This window comes from Acipenser ruthenus, chromosome 36 (assembly GCF_902713425.1).
Source record: "Acipenser ruthenus chromosome 36, fAciRut3.2 maternal haplotype, whole genome shotgun sequence".
Classification (NCBI taxonomy): domain Eukaryota; kingdom Metazoa; phylum Chordata; class Actinopteri; order Acipenseriformes; family Acipenseridae; genus Acipenser; species Acipenser ruthenus.
In genome coordinates, this window is record NC_081224.1 from 2,691,980 (window position 1) to 2,703,598 (window position 11,619).

An 11,619-nucleotide genomic window follows, 5' to 3' on the forward strand; every position below is an offset into this window, starting at 1 on the left:
CTGGGGTCACATTATAAAACGACCTGCTGCAGCCTTGTGGACTAACCCTCAATAGATTGCATATGAACACATTTACAGTATAATACTGTATCATTCCACATGTGCCCCAGCACATTTACTAACAAAGCTGTTTCACCTTGAATTAAACTACTAATGGTGTGTTTGCATGGGTGTATTTGCATGGGTGTATTTGCATGGATGTATTTGCATGGGGGTATTTGCATGGGTGTATTGTATGGGTGTATTTGCATGGGTGTATTTGCATGGATGTATTGCATGGGTATATTTGCATGGGTGTATTGCATGGGTGTGTTTGCATGGGTGTATTGCATGGGTGTGTTTGCATGGGGGTATTTGCATGGGGGTATTTGCATGGGTGTATTGTATGGATGTATTTGCATGGGGGTATTTGCATGGGTGTATTTGCATGGGTGTATTGTATGGGTGTATTTGCATGAGGGTATTTGCATGGATGTATTTGCATGGGGGTATTTGCATGGGGGTATTTGCATGGGTGTAATTGAATGGGTGTATTGCATGAGTGTAATTGCATGGGTGTATTGCATGGGTGTATTGCATGGGTGTAATTGCATGGGTGTATTTGCATGGGTGTATTTGCATTGGTGTATTGCATGGGTGTATTTGCATGGGTGTAATTGCATGGGTGCATTTGCATAGGTGTATTGCATGGGTGTGTTTGCATGGGTGTATTGCATGGGTGTGTTTGCATGGGTGTATTTGCATGGGGGTATTTGCATGGGTGTATTGTATGGATGTATTTGCATGGGTGTATTGCATGGGTGTAATTGCATGGGTGTATTGCATGGGTGTAATTGCATGGGTGTAATTGCATGGGTGTAATTGCATGGGTGTATTTGCATGGGTGTATTGCGTGGGTGTAATTGCATGGGTGTATTGCATGGGTGTATTTGCATTGTGAGTTTGTGTTATAAAAGTTATGAAGCATTTTAAGAAACGTTATTGGCTGCATGGAGCTTCTTGTGGGGTTTTGGTGACCTACATTTTGGCCTGGCAGGTAAGTAGTGTTTTAAAAACAAACCTGACTCTGACCAACCCAGAAGCACTGTCCAGGATACTGTCCTGAGGTCTGAGCAGATCACAATGCAGACCTGACCCTGCTGCTGCTTAGCATTCTTTGTCAGAACCCCCGTTAAGGTGTTATTAATGAGTCATGATTGGTTTGAACGCCTTTCAGCTCACTTGTCACTTTCAGATATTTCAGTCTCAACTGGAAACCCTGAAGGGGATCCTGTTCCTCCGCACACAGAATCTGCCTGAGCCAGTCGAGTCACCGCACATACAGACGCAACCAGCTTCAATCATCAAAAATATATGATTTAGATAGGTGTATGGGGGCGATACATTTAAAATATATATAGCGTTCCTATGTATGTGAATGTATATGAAACACATGTCAAAAATAAATACATTTGCATTATTTTCTATCCCTATAAGAAGTACTGCTAAACTTCATTGCTGGGCTCAGATTTAAGATGCAGTGGGCCAGATTTTCAAAGGGTTACCACTAGTTTTTAATCATTTTATCCAAAAACAACAGAAGTTAATTGAAGAGTAAATACAGCCCAGCATGTGATGTGTAAACTACAGTAGCCTGCTTCCTTGCCTCTCCAATTTCTTATAATGTATTAATGATACATTCTGGTTAGAAAGCCAATGGGAAGATGCGCTGCTGTGAGTCCATAAATACTTGATTACAGCTGTGGGGCAATTGAGATCATCTCCTTTAAATAGGGAGCAGTGAATTGTGTTGTGGAGTTACACACTCGTTAGAGCTGGGATGGCACAATGCGAGCTGTGTGTGTGTGTACCGCACGGCTCTGTATCAGAGTCACAAAGGCAGCACTTAGAGGCTGATTAATTGGGATCAAATGGGGTGAGACAGAGGAGAGATTGAGGCATTAGCTGTAGAGAAGTCTGCCCGTTTCTCTCTGTGTTTATCTAAGAGTGTTTACTTATAGACTGGGTACTCCAATTCCTCTGAATATGTGTGTGTGTGTGTGTGTGTGTGTGTGTGTGTGTGTGAGAGAGAGAGAGAGAGAGAGAGAGAGAGTGTGTGCGTGTGTGTGTGTGTGTGCGTGTGTGAGTGTGTGAGTGTGTGTGAGAGAGAGAGAGTGTGTGTGACTGAGTGTGTGTGTGTGTGTGTGAGAGAGAGAGACCGAGTGAGTGAGTGTGTGTGTGTGTGTGTGTGTGTGTGTGTGTGTGTGTTTGTGTGTGAGAGAGAGAGACTGAGTGAGTGTGTGTGTGTGTGTGTGTGTGAGAGAGACTGAGTGAGTGTGTGTGTGTGAGTGTGTGTGTGTGTGTGTGTGTGTGTGTGTGTGTGTGTGTGAGAGAGAGAGAGACTGAGTGAGTGTGTGTGTGTGTGTGAGAGAGAGAGACTGAGTGTGAGTGTGTGTGTGTGTGTGTGTGTGTGTGTGTGTGAGAGAGAGAGAGACTGAGTGAGTGAGTGTGTGTGTGTGTGTGTGTGTGTGTGTGTGTGTGTGTGTCTGTGTGCACTGTACACAGCACTCGATTTAGGATAATATTTGTTTAATAGTTATTTACAGAGCGCTTCAATTAACCTGTTCCTTCTGCAGGCAGGAAATCCCTTAAAATATTTATTTGGGTTGAAAGAGCCATATTTATAAAAAAAAAAAAAGAACTAGCTGACTGACTAGCAGCAAAGACATTCTAAAAACAGAGAGATAAAAGAGATTACAAACTCTGCATCTTCAGTATGCAACACTGAATGCCAAAGCCAATAGATTTTCAAACCCATTAGGAGACGTGAATGTGATGTTCCACTTCTAAACCAAAACAGTCCTATACTCAGGAGTTATGTGTCTTTCAGATTCCCACAGTAATATGTTTACTGCATGTAGGCATTGCATCTACTGAGCCCCGATCTACTCATCACATTAAGAGTAAATAACTTGCACCTACGGTAAAGTATGGTACATGCATATCATAGGGAAAGCATGATAAAAAAAAAAAAAAAAACAACAGCGGAAGAGAGATCACCAGTCAGGAGGAGACACCAGCTGACACAAGCCAGGGTCTGGTGTCTAGTCTGCTATTTTTTGTTATTTTTATAAAAGCCAAGGAAAAGTCAACAGATGGTGCTTTGCATGCGAGCTTGATAGCTCTGATCCAGGAGGTTTTCAGTAGCGCAGGGTGTGAGGCTGCGTGTGAGGCAATGTAACACTGTGTGTGTGTGTGTGTGTTGAAATCACATGACAGATGGTGGTAATGTGAGCTGGATACCTGCAGGCAGGGAGATGTGTTTGGCACTGCGTGGTGTCTGTCTGTGTGTGTGTACAGCAGTGTGCACATGTATTAGAACACCCCATTGCTTCTGCAGTTTTGATTTGTTGTGCATGGGAAATCCAACCACTGGAACTGAAAATCTTGGAAAAGTGTCAAAATAGGCAAATTAGCGATTGTCTAATTTAATTGCTGACTTTAATGGACCACACATACGACTCATTTAAAATAGAATAGAGAAAAGGTGTCAATCTGTGTGAACATGTAGTTTTGTTTGTGTTAAATAAATCCCCTTCAGTTGCTGTGTGTATAATTGCACCATGTTAAGTTTCCTGTCTTTGTTTTATAATGCATAGATGTTTTTTTTCATAGCTTTGTCAGGGCAGCTTCTTGAACTAAAAAGAAACAAGGACCAGAGGTCACAAATGGAGATTAGATAAAGGGGCATTCAGAACAGAAAATAGGAGGCACTTTTTTTACACAGAGAATTTTGAGGGTCTGGAACCAACTCCCCAGTAATGTTGTTGAAGCTGACACCCTGGATCCTTCAAGAAGCTGCTTAATGAGATTCTGGGATCAATAAGCTACTAACAACCAAACGAGCAAGATGGGCTGAATTGCCTCCTCTCGTTTGTAAACTTTCTTATGTTCTTATGTTCTTAACTCCATAGAGTTCACACAAAATGTTTTAAAATGTCTACAAATGAAATGTAACACTCGTGACTGAAGGAGATGTTTTATATCTTAATGACGTTTCTTAACTTTTTTATTATTGGGCTTATTTCAATTATTGGGGACATTCACGTATTATTTATCTATAATGAAATTATAACTTGGTTTAAAGTTTTGTTCTCTTCAAAATCTACTTTAATGTACCTTGAGGATACTCCTACTGTGCTTTATATATGGTATGATGGAAGGAAACTACATATAAATTAGATTAAATTGAATCTCTACCAGAAACTAAAATTGGGCTTTCTCTATTTCAAATCTCCCTTGCCATTGTTTTCATCGTTTTTTAGCAAACCATTCTCCCCTACTGGTGGAATCTAATTTAAAAGCATAGAATCAAGTCTTTTTGAGTGTTTTAGATCCTGCTACTCCACCAGGTAGGGGTAAAACCAGGCATGGATCAAACTGCTTTGCAATGGGAGTCTTATCTGCCTGCAGTGTGTGTGTGTTGAGGACGGTGCTCCTCCCCGGGTGCTGGTGATGTCAGTTCTATCTCTGTCCTGTGAGCTGTGCGTTCAGTATTACTCACCAGCTCTGCTCATCAGAGGGATGAGGAGATGAACTGCAGCTTCTCCATTGTCAGGGCAGGGTGCCACAGACAAGAGGAAGGGGGCGTGACCCAGCAAGTTTGAGAACTTCTATAAGTATTATGAATGAAGGTAAACATGAAATTAGTTACTTTGTCACGCTATAAGGATGAGACCAGACCATGTTTCACATTTTAACAACGTTTGCAATTTATTAGTTGTGATGGGGACACAGATCATCCAGAAAAGCACACAGATCTATACAATGGCAATTTTGCCTGCCAGTGGCACCGCATGCTCGGGTGGTATTAAAAATTCCATTTTGCTTTATTGTCTATTGCTAACTGATTGGTCACAGTGGGCGGGGCTGGTGTGATGTCATCAGGAACGGAACATTACAATGGGATGTAGGACTGGAATGCGGAACACCCAATCAGAAATTCTTCGCGTTCTTGACACGATGACTTCAGCCTTTAGTTAAAAAATTCCGTGCTGATGTTAAACTACAGAAGCACTTGTTATCGAGAGTGCTTACAGACCTTCATTGCTTGGATCAAATGTAGCTTTGCCAAATTAACAGGCATTTGTCACGTTAATTAAAAGTGAAGGACACAGTTTCAAAACCGATGAAAGCAATTAGCTGGAGAGCTTGTCTGCTTGACAGAAAGAGTTCTGCACCAGCCTCTCATTAACTAGTAGCATGAATGCAGAACAGCTAGCTGCCAACCAGACGACAAAGTAACAGATTTCAAGGCTTCTTCAGCACTCTTCAAATGGGGTGTTTGTTACATCAACACTGTCGTCACTTCTATCGCAAAACAAAAAGTAAATCCTAGACTGGAGGAGAATGCTTCTGAGTAGGATTGTAACAGTAGACTAGTGTCCTCCGCATCACAATGCATGTGATGATCTAGATTGAGTACTGAGTACAAGCAGTGAGGAGTCCATGATTGCATACTGTCACGACTGTTCTTCAAATATAAACACAATGGGAAGAGGATGTATTCATACTAAGAGTAAATCACATCGGGTGAACTACAGGACAGTGAGCTAGGCTGTGCTTTTGGTATCACAGTGCAAACATACAAATCTGAATGCAAACACAGTCATGTTTGCCACATAATTCATTTCAAGCAGCGTCTGCATGAATATCCTAATATCGGCTCCCTGCATGTCTTATAGACGTTTACCATAGTAAGTTTGCATGGTAGTTTGCACTTTCCCCATGTGCATTTACCACATCTTGGTTTGCCATGTTTTTTTGGTATATGTTTGATCATACCTCTCTGTGCTTTACAATGCTTGCCTATGCTTTACCAGACCTCTCTGTGCTTTACAATGCTTCCCTATGCTTTACCATACCTCTCTGCGCTTTACAATGCTTGCCTATGCTTTACCAGACCTCTCTGTGCTTTACAATGCTTCCCTATGCTTTACCAGACCTCTCTGTGCTTTACAATGCTTGCCTATGCTTTACCAGACCTCTCTGTGCTTTACAATGCTTCCCTATGCTTTACCAGGCCTCTCTGTGCTTTACAATGCTTGCCTATGCTTTACCAGACCTCTCTGTGCTTTACAATGCTTCCCTATGCTTTACCAGGCCTCTCTGTGCTTTACAATGCTTGCCTATGCTTTACCAGACCTCTCTGTGCTTTACAATGCTTTCCTATACTTTACCATACCTCTCTGTGTTTTACAATGCTTGCCTATGCTTTACCATACCTCTCTGTGGTTTATTACATTTAGCTTTTACAAAAACTTTTCTAAGGGTTACCATGAATCGGTACTACAGCACCTCTAAGGACGGGGCCCTTGGCCCCTACAAAGCTACAATAACTACCACACTTTGTAAGGCAACAATTTCAGAATCACAGAGGTGTGGTTCCATTGAACACAGAACGACCACCGGCTAGCATCCATGCAGAATGAAAACTGTGTGTCCTGGATGTGGAGTGCAGTGCAGCTTTATACTTTACACAGCAAACTAGGGCATCTGGTTAGTTTTTCTTAATAGTTTTTTGGAAGTTCCTCCTTTATAAAACATGCGTGCAGCTTTGCTAATATGACAGCCGTTCCTACTGATGAGAACAGGGGAAAAGTTCACTAACAAAGCGCCCTTCTGTACACAAAGAGGAAGCCAGGAAACGAGGAACAACATTTCAGTTAGCAGCAGAATAACTGGCTCTAATTGATAGTAATGGAGAGTAATGGCCAAAGCCACTGCTAGAAAGCAGCTTGATAATTCTATTACTGCGTTGATTCCAGTCTGTCTCTCAATCTGATTCACCTGCTGTCAGGCTTCTTAAAGGGGAGCTTTCTAATCAGCAATCACAACATCATCCCATCTCCACTTATCTCAGCACAAAACCCATTCCGATTAATAAAAAAGTACAGTATTTTTTTAGCGATGTTTTTGCAATCACTCTTGTTACAGTTACTCAAACGCTGTGTTTTATTTATTATTATTTTTTTTTATTTATATTTCTCGATAAGTCTGTGTTAACCCCTTCAGGTACACAAGGAATTGAGCGCTTGCTGTTCAAATACATTTGGGAGCGACTCAAGCATCACGATGAGGAAACTGACAATTTGGATGACCGGATTAAACCCTGTTCCGTGCGTCTCATTGCAAAAATAAGAACGTTAGCATAACTGTATTTGTGCAACACAAATATCCCTTGCACCTTACAGAGTTCAAGGGCTTGACAATGAGTTCAGAAGCTGTTCTCACTTCTAGTTGCCTACCATAGATATAACCTAGGCTAGATTAGCCAGTGTCTTTATAGAGGTAAGAGACAGCGCCATCTAGTGGTCTGACACTACGAGTGAGGTTTCCTGTGTTCACTATAAAGTTGGCTGTTCTAGTTTGCATCGCATAGGTCTATGACAGGAAACCAATACTGAACTCATGGTAAAAGCACCTCAACAAAGACTTCTAACAAATAACCCAGCGTACACACATACAGAGGGTCCTCATAATCGTGAACCTGTCGCCAAACCCGATCCGACATGTCTATGGGAGGCTAGCTAAGAGTGTGTTTCTGATTCAAAATGAAGGCAGTTATCGTGCTCACCATATCGAGTGGGACAGACGGACGTTTTAAAGGAGAACGCTAAAAAAAAACAATATAATTGAGTATATAATCACAGAAACAAAACTAAGAACATTTAATTAGAAAAACACATTGTACAGTCAAATCAATTTCCAAACCCACATACAGGGTAACGTCAGGCTCTATGAACTTCAAACAAATCAATTATTCATTGCTCTCATTTCCTCCTCCACCTCCCTGACCTCTAGGTGACACTAAACGGTAGCAAACCATTAACCCCTTAACTTCCGGACCTTCCTGACACTATTTCAATATGCAAAGTCTCCTGCAACCAGATAGGTTTGTGAAGGCAAGCGTGCGGAGCTGGCAGTATCAGACGACTTCGGGGTCAAAGGGTTAATTAGGGCACGCATCAGTTAGGGAATCCAGAGGAAATAGGCTCATTAAGAATGTATAATAGTTAGTTTAGTTGTTCTGCTTCCCCAACACATAGCAGAGGGAGGCTGTTAAGAGTATAAGAGCCTCCCTTTCTCTTTCTCTTCTCCACCGACTCAAAGCAGAGGGAGACTGATCAGAGAGTATAACAGCCTCCCTTTCTCCTTCACCAGCACAGAGCAGAGGGAGGCTGTTCAGAGAGTATAAAAGCCTACCTTTCTCTGCTCCACCAGCATAGAGGGAGGCTATTCAGAATATAAGCGCCTCCCTTCTCTCTCTCTCTCTCTGCTCCACCAGCACAGAGGGAGGCTATTCAGAGAGTATAAGAGCCTCCCTTTCTCTCTCTCTCTGCTCCACCAGCACAGAGGGAGGCTATTCAGAGAGTATAAGAGCCTTCTTTTCTCTTTCTCTGCTCCACCAGCATCATACGAGATACCATCATTTTTTATAGCAATGAATCCATTTTTTTGTATTAGCTCTACAGGGCGTAAACATCCCAGCCGCGATACCTTCACGCTGTGCACTTCTAAAACTGTCCCGGTGTGTGGGGGAGATCTGTGAGACAATACTGGCTGCAGCAATGAAGCCCAGGCTTGTTTGGTGTGTGTATTCTCAGGGCCGCACTGTGCGAATGCATCACAGTGATGACATTTATGGCATTTCCAATTATATTAATGCACCCTGCTCTCTCTCTGTCTCTCAGCCTCTATGCATCCTGCAGATACTCAAATCTTAAATACTGTCTGTCTGCTGCGTGCTGCGGCTTCAGCACTTAGCTGGTGCTGGCATTCACTAATATAAAGATCGGCTGATCTAGCCTCATCACATAGGTCTGTGGCACCTTAACAAAGATGTCTAACAAGTAAACCAGCGTACACACGTACAGAGGATCCTCATAATCACAAAATAAACTGTGTGTTTAGTTGGATTGTAGCCACATTGGATCCAGATGTCTACAGTGTTTCTGGTGCAAAATGAAGCAGCTACCGTGCTCACATTACAGAGTGGAACAGACGTGGACCTTTATACAAAATACAGGACTTTTACAATTTACTGTCAACAGTGATTTAAACCAAGTGAATGATGGAAGGCGGGAGCACTGCAGAATGGATGAAAGCACACAGCAGGTGAGATTGACGGCATTATATTCTTAGTTGCAATCTCATGAAGTCCCTCCTGTCTCCAGGATTTCTCCAGGGCTGTGCTGTCCGTTTGCATTGTGCAGTTTGCTCAGTGGATGGAGAGCGGTGAGCTGCGGAGCTGACGTGTGCTCGTGTTATTTGCTCCAATCTGATTTAACAGGATCGTCCGCTTTACTGCGAGAGCTACATCATCGTAATGTTGAATTAAAGCACTGCAGGGAGGGAGGCAAGAGAGAGGAGGAGGGAGCGAACATGCAAAAGAGCTAAGCAGGGAACGTACTGACACAGAACTTGCAGGGGAATACATGTAGGTGATCTGCAGGCGATTTAGGATGCAATGAAGTTCTGAAACTTAGGGTTGGGAAGATGGACTGCCCTCTCCCTGCATTCGACCCAGTGGTGTCAAGCGTTTAAATATTAGCCAAGAATTGTGTCTAAACGTGTAACCATTGTCAAACACATGCAGGTCAAATACATGCGTTAAACTTAACATTGACTTAATAGTAACTGTATAGGGTTGGCCCATTTATTTTATGTTTAATATCTCTTCACAGTATTTTCCATATATAATTAGCTGGACACATACACAGAAGTGTATCTCCACCATCTCCTCCCGTATCTCTACCTGTCTGTCTGCTATTTCCTCCTGGATGCACTCGCATCATCTCAAACTCAACCTCTCTAAATCTGACCTCCTTTTCTTTCCCTCCTCCTCCCCCTCCTCTGATCTCTCTATCTCTGTTCCTCTGGAATCTACCACACTCCCTCTTCCTCAGCTAAGAACCTTGGAGTCACCCTGGACCCCTGCCTCTCTTATTCCCAGCACATCTCCACTCTGGCACGCACTTGCAGATTCTTCCTGAGCAACATCCGAAGAATCCGACCCTTCCTCACCAACTATGCTACCCAGCTCCTGGTCCAGGCCCTGGTACTCTCCCGCCTAGACTACTGCAACTCCCTCCTGGCTGGCCTCCCTGCGTCCGCCACCCGTCCGCTCCAGCTCATCCAGAACTCTGCCGCTCGCCTGGTGTTCTCTCTACCTCGCTTCGCCCACGCTACTCCACTACTCCGCTCGCTCCACTGGCTCCCGATCACCGCTCGCATCCAGTTCAAGACTCTTGTACTAGCCTACAGATGCCTTGATCAGACTGCACCCAGCTACCTCCAGACCCTCATCTCTCCTTACACCCCCACTCGACCTCTCCGCTCCGCCTGCACTAGAAGACTGGCTCCACCTCCGCTACGCTCCCCTGCCTCCCGAGCCCGCTCCTTCTCCACCCTTGCTCCGCAGTGGTGGAACGACCTTCCTACAGATGTCAGGACTGCCCAGTCCCTGACCACATTCCGGCGCCTCCTTAAGACTCACCTCTTCAAACAGCACCTGTAGAACTCCTCTGTTGTATCCTGGGACACTATCACCCTTCATTTAAATATGCTCTACTTTGCTCTTATCTGCCGCCTATTTTACTGCATTTAATCCTGTACTTCAGAATATTGTAATCTGCCAAGTGTTTAAACTGTAGTATTTTGTACTTAATCATATCCTGATGTAACTATCACTATTTAATCATATCCTGATGTAACTTTCACTATTATCTGCTGTATTATTGAATTGTGGTTTGTCACACTTGAGAATTATTGTATTTCTTGTTTTTATTGTATGACTTTTATTGTAACACTTGAATGTATTTGTATTTGCTTGCGATTGTAAGTCGCCCTGGATAAGGGCGTCTGCTAAGAAATAAATAATAATAATAATAATAATAATAATAAAGTGTGTAACTGTATCAAAGCACTATATTGAAACTGAACTTCTTGGAAAATTGTCAAAATAGGCAAGATAGTGATGGTCTAATTTCATTGATGACTTGAATAGGCCACACTTGCAATTCATTAAAAATAGTAAAGAGAAAAGGAACACACAGCCACACATGGTAAAATGCATGAGACTTTTTAGAAATAGTTTAAATTAAAGCACAAAGTGGTCTAACATTTTCACACACGAGTGCTTATTGTTTCTATATCGCTGATTACTGACCGGAGATTGAAATTCTCAGGTTTTCATGCAGGCAGGTGTATAAAGGATATAAATGACACATGTTGAGGGGTTTTAATAAACGCACACTGCTGCAGTTTTATCCACACGTTGTTATTAATTCATAACAATACAGATACAGAGGTCTTCCCACGACGGCTCTTCTGCTCAGTTACAAGACATTCCGAATACATTTAAACGAATCGGAAATGAAACTGAAACCATCAGAAAACAGAAAGAAGGAAGCCCATCCCTGTCGTGTTTAATACTTCTTCACATCCCTCCAAAGCCCACGACTATCACCCTGGTTGCTTCCCCTTGGTCCAGTCAGTTACAGGGATCCCCTGCTGTTCAGCCTGACAGAAGGTACAGCCTCAGACCAGCTCACCTTATCATGATACATAATCATGAAT